The 13,285-nt window shown below is 41.7% G+C and overlaps 1 long non-coding RNA gene across 1 annotated transcript in view; it reads right to left on the reverse strand.

Annotated features, from left to right (window-relative positions):
• Positions 1–13,285, reverse strand: part of LOC142603665 (uncharacterized) — a 191,285-nt gene that overhangs the window by 113,448 nt on the left and 64,552 nt on the right. The window contains exon 3 of the long non-coding RNA XR_012837554.1: positions 3,522–3,611. This is a non-coding gene — a long non-coding RNA (uncharacterized LOC142603665). The remainder of the gene's footprint in view (positions 1–3,521; positions 3,612–13,285) is intronic.

The following is a 13,285-nucleotide window of genomic DNA, read 5'->3' on the forward strand; positions in this document are numbered from 1 at the left end:
AGAGAAACACATTGCAAAAATAAATTACATATACAAGTTTTAGAGAGACTGTTTCACTAGGAAGCCCATTTCTGCACAGTGTTTCTCAGGCTTCACCCTGATGTACAACTATTGCATTCCAGAAAGTAAACCACCAAAAATACACTCTTAACTCAGGCCCCAATTTTAAATATTAGCCTCTGATATCCAACTGCCTTTCTAAACAAGCCACTATAACTCTGATCTCTGCTTTCATGTATGCATATCTGCAAATACTGCATAGTGGTATGAAAATTTTAAAGCCATCCTGCTTGTTCAATAAAATCTGTCATTGTAAAGTTTAGCTGATCTTTTCATTTATATACCCATAAATTCTCCATCAAGTCCAGAAGACGGGTTATTTTTCTTTTATTCCCTTATTTTTAGTATTTTCTTTTGAAATAAAAATAAATATCCCTGCAATAACAGTTGAATAATGCAGCATATCGGTGATACGTAATCTCTGTTTTGGAGCTGGTCAAAGGGTAAACAGGCATAAATAGACAGAAGACTTGAATAAAGTTTATTTTCCTTTTATTACAGCTATATTTTTTTTGATTAAATAGAGGGCCTATAACAGTACAACTTCCGTGGCTGAATGGGGGAAAACTACACAGATATTTGTATCCTCCTTACGTATGATAACACATCATACAATTTTCACAAGTGGATTACAAAGCAGCAGCCAGTACTTAGCAGCACAGCTGATAGACTAAGATAAATTCTACATCTCAGATATGGTATTTCACGTACCGTTAAAAACTGCTCGGAACGAAAGGAGCTATAACGCAAGGCTCCCTTTTTAACAAAGTGAACAAAAGGACCCAATATTGAGCAATGAATTCCACAGGGGCTTCATTCTATTTATAATGAAATGTCTTTCAGTGCATGAACATTTAGTGGTTTAGCTTGATATGTCTTTTTTCCATTTACAAAAGATCAAAACATTCATTTCTGTCTAAAGAACTTTGTATTTCAGGTTAGGGGAAGTGGCCGCAGAAAAACGTACAAATTCTCCATGGAGTGCGTGGGGGCACAGCGACCCTCTGTCACACTCTGTTGTCTCTGAACCGAAACACAAGATGGTAGCAAGGGTACTGCCTTGCCTGCGGGAACCCGGTGCACTGAAAGGAGGTCTTATCAGCCCATTTTCTGCTATGCATGTTCACACCATCTCCATAGCAGTGAAGAGCTATTACCCATAACTGGGTAACAAAGCGAGAGAAGGCAGACCATTGCTATTGGTCCCCCACTTTATAATACAGAAGCGGTGACATGCCACCATAGAGAGGAAGAAAACAGACCAGCGAAGAAAAGCCAGCACGCTCTCCCCAAGCCATCGAGTTGGTAGCTACTGGTATGACACAGCAAAATGCTTGTTCGGAAGTAAATAGGGAAAAAACTGTGCTTTGCTATGATGTGACGCAGATTTCTCTAGAAGCCCACTGACCTCAATGGCACACAGCCAAGCCCCGATATTGTCATTACTACACAAGCACCTTTCTTTGAAATCCTTTGCAGCAGCACCCGCTGCCATGCCATTTACAGCTCTTGCCATTTGCCTTCTGAACAATTCTGATCCAAGCAATAAGTAGCAAAACTGGAGTTTTATAAAACACCCCAAAGTAGCGTCAATATTTCTTGAGCAGACACGTTATTTCCACTCAATTTTCTGAATATCTTAGTTAACACATTTAAAAAATACCTGAATGCCTCATGAGGCTCTTGTCCAGAAAACGTGAGACTATTGCCTGCCAAACACCCAGCACTGCAACTATCTGCTGTTAGCCCAGAAACACCATGCCCTAAGAAACTCCAACAGTCACCCTGGCTCCATGTCGGAAACATTAACCTTCAACCACACTTCAGCAAAACATACACAGCTATTCTGATGTAGTACTCATTTCATGTGGGGAACGTCATGTAATATTTAAAACACTTTGGATTCATCACAGCAAGCAAAACCTGCCTTCATGGGGAAATCACCTAAAGGTTGGTAAGTGAATAGTTAATTCAACAAGTGAAAGATCTCCTGTGGTAGTGTCTACGACGGAGTACAGTTCAACAGCAACCACTGTCAGAAAATCCCCAAATTTGTAAGGAGGGCTTGTGAAAGCCTCGCTTCTGAACTACCTGCAAGCAGCTCCTGTATACGAGCCTCAGCCAGGACTACCTTTTGAAGGCTGCAGGAACTGACACATCCCCTTACAGGTAGGAGAGCAGAAAAGCAGGTAGGAAGTATTTTCTAATGATCTTCTGGGTTTGAGCAAGGACATTCAAAACTATGTTAGGAGATCACAGTTGTACCTGGCTCCTAAGTTTTTAATGGGGAGTATGAAATCCTGACTCAAGTTCCATTTAAAAAGAGAAAGAATGCAAAGAAGAAAAGGTTTGCCTAAAAATGAACCTCAGGTTTTTACTCTACATTTGGACTTCTTTCCCATTCAGTGCAATGAAAACAAGACTGTTCTCAGTTTTTAGTGGCGTAATCTACATTTTATATCAGTTCACTTCACAAGTGAGAACATTGGCAACCTGCAATGGAGGCAGATGGAAGGACACTGGCAGTCATGGAGGGGAAAGCGTTGCTGTGCTGTACCAGCGCTGCAGTGGAGGTACAGGCTCGCTCCCAGGCTGAGGTTCAGGGAAACCTGAAAAGCGAGCAAAACCCGCCCGTGTCCCGGCTTCAGAAGCAGCCGAACATTTGAAAGGGAAGATTGTGCACTTGGCAACTTTGTTTGATTCTCATCTCAAGGGGGAAATCTGCTTCCACCCCACGTGGACGTTGATTGCTAGAAGGATGCTCTCATAAACAAAGTGCTGGAGGCCATGTAATCTTGAGCCTCCTCTTTCTCTCCAGCTCCTAGCAAGCCAAATGTAACGCATGAAACAGCAGGGATGTAAGCTGGCAAAACATCCTTAAGTACAAAGAACATGTGTGAAAACACATCATCTACACCAACATGAACCAGCAGTTCTTGCTAATCTGCCCACATTGTTTCAGGGATGCACTTAAACATTAAGGATGGAATAATCATCTTCTAACCACAGCATGCCGAAACAGGGTAGAATAACAGCTCAAACAAACAGAATCTACCATCTAATCTAAGGTGAATCAAATTTCTTTTTTTTTACTGAATATTAGAGAATTTTAGGAGACCGTAACCTGCCCTGACATATGCCTCCAATTTTTGGTAAATAATCACAGTCATCTTTGTTTTGATATAGAGATATGTGATAAGTAAGAAATATTTTCCAATTCCAGTTTGTTAAAGTAGAAGCCAGACTTTCATCCATGCCAAATTGTTGTATCAGAAGATCATCTCAGAAATATCTGGAACTTCATATAATCTAAAGGCTTTAGCTAGACAATGTTATCATCTCACTTGTGGCCATTTCCAAAACAGAATAAAATGAAAATTAAATAATGGTATCAGAACCTGTGACATAAGGGGTTTTAGGCCAAAGGAAATTAATTTATATCTTAAAAATAAAGGCCTTACTATTGCAGAAGAACGTTGCCACCACACTGCAAAGTAGAGCTATCAGACACCGTCACGTCACTGACACTTCCACGTAGAAAGTCATGTCTCCTGTAAGAGATACATTGCATAATGTTACAGATGGCACAGCTCATAACAGTAAGGATTACATTTATTACAATCAGCTGAAATGCTTATTACTAGATTCAGTGATTTCCCATGCAAGGTGACCTGAGCTGCTTTGTTCTGAGCAGTACCATGATAAGATTTTCCTGCTGTAGAAAACAGCTACAGGTAGAGGGTAACCATTACTGTGCATTGATACCAATAATTACAGACACCTGCTCTAAAACTACATTCATAAACATTTGAGTTTACAAACAAACTGGATCCTTAATATCACTATTTTATTCAGTTTCACTGAATTATTCAGGCAACTGCATTTTTGTTTATGTGAGGGCTGCAGCAATGGCTGCTAGCTTCACAAATCATTACGCGTGTAAGAACTGATGCAGAGGAGTGCCAGGGGTGTCCTTTGCTTTTACACTCTCTTTGGTTAAAATGGTTGGACTTCCTTCAATTCACATCCAATGCAGTGAAAACAAGACTGTTCTCGGGGCGGGGGGCGGACACCAAAAAAAACCCCTTGCAACAACACCTTCTTCCATTAGCCTGGACCTTCACCTTCAAATGGAAAAAACTAACTAAATTTTTCACTAGCAAACCATAACCCAAAATGTGTTTATGCAATAACTGAATTGTTACTTATGGCATTTACGAAAACAAACACCTCAGCTGCCTATCTGGTGAAAAGGATTGCAGCATTTGATGGCCAATATGAACCAAGGAGTTACCACCCTCCCAGTGTATACATACATACCGATATGGGTCCATATTCCGCTAGCTACCCATGCTAAACATAAAACCTCACACACGTTTAACACCTAATTTTTCAAAACAACAGATTAACCACCAAAGAGCAGTTGTTTCTTGGGCATACCCTGATATAGCTGCATTTTTATAGCAGGCCAGCAGTGAAGGCACAGAAGCAGTAAAGGCACACAGACCTGTGGAAAACAGCCTGCAAGACTGAGGCCATAACTACTCTATATTCACACAGTGCTGGGTATTTTCCTCCGCAGATACCGAGCTGAGCACTGACGCAGCCCTCGCAAGGTGCATTAAGTACCAGTTAGTGCCGGTGGCTGTTGAGGAGGACAACGTGCCTCAGGAGGCGCAGGCGTTGCCCAGGCCTGGCCATCGCCTCAGGAGCGGGGCTGCACTTGGGCCTGAGGAGGTGCAGGCCCCAGCCCTCCCCTCCGTCCACCCACCCTGCCTGAATATTTTATATTTATTTCTCTCTCTCCTGCTTTGCGGTGGCAGTTGTAAATCTACCTTTCTCAAAATTCAATAAAAAATTAATTGGGGAGGAAAAAAAAAAAGTCATTTCATCCCTAACAATAAAAGGCCAATTGACTTCTCAATTTTCTAGTGGGCAGGAGAAGAAATCAGGCATACAGCAGGGAGAAACTCAATTCTCCAAAGCTCTCCCCTTCAGGATTTCCAGACCTGCAGTCTCAAGGGTGCTGTGTCCCCTACTGCTCACTCAATTCCAGCCAGGTATTATTTTCTCAGCTCTGAAGGAAGCAAGAATTCATTCTGCATTATTGATGACTCGGTGCTCAGCTGCTATGAGGGCCTTTGGTTCAGTGCTTCCCGCTGGCTGTCACTCAGTGGCTCCAAGAGCTCCCATTATGCTGGGGCAGGCGGCTCGCCTTCCTCTCTCCCCAAACATGCCCCTTTCATAAATGATCAGAAGAAGCTAACAGAAACAAAAACTGGGGTACGTGGCAGAACGATGAACCTCATCCTCGTTAAGACATCGGCCACGTGAACTCGTGCATTCAAGGCAGCAGAGGGACACGAGCGGCTCTGAGGGAGGAAGCCTCGGAAAGGCTCGGGTTCAGCTGCCACGGGGCAGGCAGGCAGGCCCCATTTCGATTGATCCCTCTTGCTAGCAACGCTGAGCCCCAGATCATGACACAAACAGTTTGAGGCAGACTGAGCTTTCTGAATTCTTCTGAAAGAACATATCTGATCCCAGGAATGGTAAACCCTGACTGAGCACCTGTCAGAGGAGGAGTAGGACAACACACGCTCCTCACAGGGTTGGATTCATATCTCTCTGTTCTTTGCCTCTTGCTCTTCTTTTTTCTTGTTTGGTTTGGGGTTTGGTGTTGGTTTGTTTTTTTTTTTTCCTCTTCCTCTTCTCTAACCTAAACAATTACTTCGTTTTCTTCTGGAAATCTTGGCACTGAACAAGCGCAGATCCACATGCGCCTATAGATACAGAGGCTACACTGTTGTAATTAAGCCTCAGTCTGTTTCAGGTAGGAACGCTAGATGCCAGAGGTATTTAATCAATGAACGAGCACCACAGATCTGGTATTTACCAACTAGATTTTGTACCCATAGCCACCGACGATGCAAAATACATGCACAGTTTCTGCAGAAATCAGTTCTGTCCATCAACGTAAAGTTGAATTGCAATGTAGTTTGAGTCTAGTCCCTAAGATTTCCCGGATGGCCCGTAACCTGTTCATTTCTCCACGCACAGATTAGCACGTCTACTTGCTGAGGCAGTGCTTTGATCCAGGGATGTATAGTATAGTCACTTTCCTTGGTTCTAAGAAAAACAAAACTAATAAACATCAACAACTTTGAAGAACAGGTTCACGACTAAAAAGCAATTGTAATACTACACTTGGTCTATTCTAAATGAATTGAGAGAAACCTGAAGTCGATTTTTGTGACACAAGTCCAGCATGACAAGTGGTATCTTCTATGTTTTTTATGTAGTCCTAGGAAATTTTGGGAGGAAAACCTTTTAAAAAAACTATAGACCTGTAGTATTCAGGCAGAGTGTTAAATCTGAAGTTTCAAGTACCAAAGGAAGTTAAAAACTCATATTCAGGTTCATACTTTTCTCCTTCCTAGAACTAGGGGGTTTGAATCAGCAGCTCTCCTCTGCTTGTAATAGTGCAAGAAAATTACTTTTAAGAATTCTATAATTACGTCTTTATTACTGTGAGTATATTTGTATCAGCTAAAACTGTCTCTGTAATATTTACAATTAAGAATGCAGAGTAGAAAACACCAGTAGAAGCTCTCCTAGTCACCCAATTTGTGGATGTTTCATAATTGATTTCTAAATGTTTGGCAATGACTATTCACCAAAGCTTTATATATTTTTGCTTCCCCACCCCCAATGCACTCTTCGCATCCTCTGTGCAATATCTGAACTGCTTGTGACTAAACTTGAAACCCCTCTGTCCAGATTGCTTACATTATCAGTTTTAACCATGCCCTCAAACTTGTATAAAATGGGGAGAGGCAGGGGTTATTTGAACTGTTCACTGAAAGACAGCAATTTAAAGAAACTTTACAGTGAAATTCTATCTTACTCCAACAGTTTCTGCGATTGTGAAAAAACACCTAAAAAAGTTAAGCGATTTCACACAGTGGAAAACAGCCCAGGGCACAAGAAAACTAAAACCAAACAGTTTGCCGTCAGTGCTGTAGACTGTGTTCAGTAAAAACAAAAGATCAAACAAGTTCTGTAATCATTATATAAAGCACATTTGCTATGGCATGTGAAGAAAACATACTTCCTTCCTAATACTAATTAACATTAGAGAGTTGTGGGCTGAAATGCAGGATAAAAATAGCTGTTTAAACTAATCACTCAGCAAGATGTAAATGTTACATATAAAGTATACCTAACGGGTTGGAATATTTATCCCAGAAGTAAAGAAAGCTTTCACTACTCATGAATTAGAAAAGTTTCTCTTCCTGCCTCACTGCAACAATATACCGACCCTTTGCAAGTATGTGACCATTTTTCATAGGTTGCCTACAGTTTCCCTTATTTGTAAGTATTAAAAGTGTTTTGTAGCAGCCAAAGTTGTGGGGAGCGAAGGAGAATGCGAGCAGACAACATAATACCAAGTTGTTTTATAAACAGCACAAAGATATTCCAATGGAGCAAGCCATGCTATGACAATCAGTCAATGTATAGGTTCGAGGGTTGCAGACAATGCAGGAAAAAAGTCCACAACCAATAGCAATATCGTCAGCTTCACCTCAATAGCACTTAAATATCCCTTCAAAGTGTGTTATTAATGCACACAAATCAGCCAGCTCCACATAACAGGGGATGGCATTCTCAGATCTACCTTTTTTCCCTGAGATTATTTCTTCTTCCGTATGTGCTCCATCCTTCCATAAATAAATCCAGGCAATTTTTTCCCTTCTTGTCACTCCTAGCTATTCCTATTCCTTCCCCTTTCATCATCCTATGGTTTCCCCATTGCCACCACTAAATGACTCCTCATGGGTAGGAGCCAGCACTGAACGGAAGGCATTCACAGCCATCATGATACCAAGCAGCCCACCAGAGTCTCAAAAATATTCCTGAGCATAAACTATATTAAAAAGTTCAAGAAGCCAAATGTTATCGTAATAAGATTTCAATAGTCTCCCAGTAACAACGTTTCAGAAGTTTCCCAGTAACTTCCTCTAGCAAGAATTCAAGGTAGGATAACAACTGGAGAAAAGGTGCCGAAATGTGCAGTGCTTAAGCATTGCGTTTGAAAAGCTAACACTTTCCTGTCTGTTTAGAGAGGTGCCATATTTCCATCCTCCAAGATTTTTAACCACTTGTCAAGCTCTATGTCTAATACAGATATCAATGAGATATATTCTTGAGTAATGATGCTGTTCTCCGGACTCAGCTGAAATCCATGAGCATGAAGACATCTCCATGATCACTGCCCCTCTCATCACACATTTGGCTGCTTTGGGCTGGATTCAAGAGCGCTTATTTACCCAGCAGAAAATTCATTGCAACAAGATACACTAGACACTGGTTACAGCCACCCTATATGAACCAAGCTATCAAGAAGGCAAGACTGTCCATTGGGTACTAGGCTAATGACAAAGAAAATGGGGTTCTTCATCAGACAGGGAAAAAACCCCACCCCTTTAAGCAACTTCTGTAATCCCAGGCCAAAAATCAGATCCCAAACTCAAGCTACCTGGCACTCCGATCTCCTGCTCTAAGTGTCACATTTCAGTCTGCAAAGATGAAATAAAAGAAAACAGTTCTTAGGAGACAGAGAGTACAACCCAGGACAGAACGTTCTTACGTCCTCTTCCAGGACTCTGTCAGGAAATGTTTTAGACCAAGGGAGCAGATGAGCAGGAGCTCTGATGGCAAATCTTCACGAGCAGAGACTTAACCTGATAGAAAGGGAAAACTGTGCAACAGCACTGTTTTAAGATTAGTCTCAACTGACAAGATAATTCAAACAATCTGGCCATGTGAACTGAGTCACAAGGCTCCTAGGCCAGCCAAAAAGAAAAATCACCAAGAAAACCCAAAAAAATCCCCAAACAACCCACTGAAATTTAAAAAGCAGTTAGTCATAACAAGTCCAAAACCTTCCCTACGACAGACTCACCCCACTGAAAATGGAACTGTTCAGGGCAACACAACAGCACCTCTGCTCCATCTTAAAACATGATTCATACCACTAAGTGCTTTGTTTTCCTCTTGTAGCACGTAATGTTTGGACTTCTTAAAAGGGTCACGTTGAATTAACGGGTTCACCTTGAAACCACACAGCGGAACAAAAGCTGTGTGCCAAACGGCACTCCAGAGGGGACCAGCTTGCGAGAATGCAATTCTTCCCTGTTCAGTAAGAAGAACAAGCGTCATGACAACATTTAAACGCTCAGGTCCAAAACACAGGTCTCCTTCCAGGTCCCTTTCAGCTTGCAGCACAGCGTCCAAAACGTGCAGCCTGCATTCTGAGCACCAGGCAGGAGAGCCCGCAGGGAAGCACTGGGGGAGCTGTATATCTAACCACAGACACACTGCAAGGATCAGCTATCAGAGACTGGTTATATGGCTGTCACAGCTCATTGGATTTCTTTGTCTTTATCCACTGTAAGCATTTAAAAGACAGCCCTGTGTTCCTGTGTCTAAAAGTATTCGGTAAAGCTCATCAATTCGACTTATAAGGGGGAGGGAGCATGAAACTCACGCAAAAACCTGACTTAAAATAGCATTTAATAGTAGTTTTCTTTAGAGGAGTTGAGAACAGGTTGTGGAGAGAGTGACAGTGGTGCTAACATCTTAGAAGGATTTAGTTTACGCACGTGACCTCTTTGGTGCATTGTCTCATGTAGTGCATGGGGAGCTGGAAGTGTAACAACAGATAAAAGATACGGCTTAAGCTGCTAAAACCTGTTAGCCATTTCAGCCCCCCTTGTACAGCTACGAATAGCTCATTTGAATTGCAGAGGGAAGATTTTTCCAGCAAGAGGAATCTGATCCAGAAGGTTCCTCTGAGGAGGAATTTTTTCCAAACTATAATGCAGAGCATCACTTATGAAAAGAGTCCCTCCAATAAACATTTTGCAGACCAAAACACTCAGGTCTCTTCTAGGGATTGAGATTAAGCTAGCAAGCCTCAACACTGATTTCTGAGACTGATACCTGGCAGGCCCTCTGCATCTTCACACCTTACAGCAGGGAACACACAAGATTTCTGAGCTTTTTCTGTATTTTACAGAATAAATGAGAAGCAGCATTTCAATATGGAAGCAGCATGACTCAGAGGGGGCCTGGCCATCTATCTACTCTGTGATGCAAACGGATATGCAGAATGATTACTTCTGGGCTTTCCTCTGCAGCGTGTGCTTGCGTAAAATGTGTAGGTGCTTCAGTGAGCATCTTCCTTCCCCAAGGTTCATCACATTGATGATAAACGTCATAGAGACTTTGAAAGTCTCACAGTCCACGATTAAAAGAACAAGTAGTACAGTAAGATTTTCACCAACAGTCCACTTCTAATGTCATCCTTCCATGTGCTCCAGCACTCCACATCCTGCATTCTCCTCAGATCAACCAAGAAAATGCTGCAGCACCTCCCAGGCTGCCCTGCAGCAATAGCCCTGCTACTCCCCAGGGAGCTTTCCCAGAGCCGCTCGCTCACACCACAGCAAAGCGCCTACATGGTGAAACGGCAAATGAGAGATCTCTTGGGAAAATGCAAGGGGAAGTCTCAGGTTTCCTTTGCTTCGTGACAAAAAAATAAGGGTGGTGGTATTATTTGCTTTATCACAGTAGCTAAGTTGTCCGCAGTGCAAGCAGCAGTACAAACATGTGGAGCAGAGCCCTTGCCCGTAGGAGTTCACAATCCAAGAAAGACACAAGGGACAGCAGCGTTGCCCAGAAAAAACAGGGCACAGAAGCAAGTGCAGGCAAAGCTGGTCAGCCTGCCAGGCATCGCTCACGGAGCGCCAGCAGACCGACCACTCACCCAGTTATTCAAGAGAAAGACAGAGCAATTTTCAACATAGTAACATAGGAAGGTTTAAGGGAAGAGAAGACGGATTTGTAGACTTTTGAGGGAAATCCTCCTTAGTCCAGCTAGTCCTCACTCCACAACTATTTCTCCGTTTCTGTCCTTCCACCTTATTTTGCCCTTAATCTCACTGTGCATTCTTCCTCCCAGCTCAAAGAGCAAACCCACAAGGGAGCCAGATGTGGTGAACACATGGATATAAAGAGGCAATCTGCATAACAACAAGAACCATGTGAAATAATCTCATTTTTCCCATCTTGCTTCTATTTTTTTCTAGAAGAAAAAAAAAGATCTAGTTCATGGTTTGTTCTTTTCAAAGCAGTTTCATTTTCTTTAATTCCTTCCTCGACCTTTTAGGGTTTGGATATAGTATATGGCTATATAAATACTTCTCATCCACATACACATATGCATTACTGTTTTACAGCTATATTGCAAAGTTCCTTTCTCTCCAAATGATATCATCAGAAGTGCAAAACAAGTGCCCACCATGGTCAACCAAATAACCTATTGTTCAAATTGTAATTATACTATGTAAATAGAGTTCCATGAGTTCCCCTGTGACCCCAGTGTAAGCCCAAAGAACTCAGCAGCAGCAACAGTTCACTTCTAGCAGTTTTGAGGAGAGAGAATCATGAAGGGAGGAAAAAGAAAACTATGGGTCTATTAACTGTAAAAAAAAAAAAAAAAAAAAAAAAAAAAAAAAAAAAGATTATTCTCTTTTGATCTATGGTGGTAGAAGCCCACAGGAGATCCTGAATATGGAGATAAGGCTCTCAGGACATTTGGACACACAAATATGAATACTATCTTAACCTAGGCCACACGTTCCTCTTAAGAACTGGTATTTTTCCCCATTACATAACAAACATGGTCCACCAGCTTCCTACACTCAAAACTTGGAGCAAACGGGATCTCCACAGAGAAGAGTTTCATCCAAGGGATGCTATCTTCCCAGCCATACTAACAATGAAGAGCGGGAAGAGGGTCAAGAAGGAGAACAGGTATTAGAGCTTAAGTTCAAGTGTTCCAAGTGGTCTCTGGAAGATCTTCTCTCTTAGCTGATCAAGGAGAGTGAACTTTGCAAGTACCTTCCAACCATCACAGTAGACTGCTAAGCACTGAGAACCTATAAAAATCTGGCCTCAGCTGTGGGTGTTGGAGACCTACAAACATAGCCAAAGAAAATCTGGTCTGCTGGATCTGACCCAAAGCCAATTGAATCGAGTTTTGGACCGGGCTTTAAGAATTTTTGTTATAAGATGTAAGAACCCAGACCTTCCCCTTGTGCTGTGCACCGTGCAACTGTACCCTGAGAGACAGCCAGCACTGCAAGGAGCCGGCAGGCTGAGGAGGGATGGAGAGGGGAGACGGAGTTATGGTCATAGCATTTTGGTTGCAGAGCCATGGACAGGAGACAGTATTCATTTAAAAAGCAATTAAACATTAGAATTTAGTGCCTCTGATCATTTTGCTGTTACCAATGTGCTGCTTCTACCTCCAGCCTACTTTATTCTGTTCGTTGTTCTGAACAGACCACCACTGAAGTTGTCATTTTAAAATATTTTCCATTGTGATTAAAGAGCTGCTGCAGTCAAGTAGTTCTATCTTCTATCAAAGTTTGTAAATCACAGTATTTTAAAAAGATGCAAGAAGCAAATAATCTGGTATATAATAGTTACTTGATTTTTTACATATGTGTAGAGAAAATAAGCACATTAGATCTCTATCCTTTAATTAAAAAATAGTTGAGGGGGGAGTAATATCTTAATAAGTAACATCTGACCAAAAAGTATTTAGTAAATCATACCCTAAGTGTGGCCAAAACCTGCAAGATTTACTGCAAGTAAATCATTATTGCTATCTGAGTCTGAATAGCTTCCATCTGATTTCTATATGAAAATACACTCCATGGAAGCACAGCCTTGAACTTCAAAGGCCATGCAGGATGCTACTAATTTCTGTATCTGACAGTGTGATGCAATATTTGGATTTGCATCTCTGCACTTCAAAGTGTGGCACTCTCTAGATAAGGTCTCCATTTATTTTGACATGGATTTGCAGAGGTGAAAAAGAAAGCAGCACCCAAAACAGACAGTAAACTCCTCCAAAACCAGAAACAAAAATAAACCCCCAAAAATCTGCTTTGTTTGGTTCTCTCTGAATTCAGTAATGCCCTGGAGAACAAGGATTACAGAAGAAGAGTACAAGTCATGGTTACGGTACTTCAAGTAATCTCCAGTGTCCAAAACGCAGTGTCAACATATGGTACTCAAATGCAGATTTAGAACATCTTTGAAGTAATATTGAATCTGACTAACTGGTAAAATGTAGACCTAGCTGCCTTTTTTC

This window comes from Balearica regulorum, chromosome 13 (assembly GCF_011004875.1).
Source record: "Balearica regulorum gibbericeps isolate bBalReg1 chromosome 13, bBalReg1.pri, whole genome shotgun sequence".
Lineage (NCBI taxonomy): Eukaryota > Metazoa > Chordata > Aves > Gruiformes > Gruidae > Balearica > Balearica regulorum.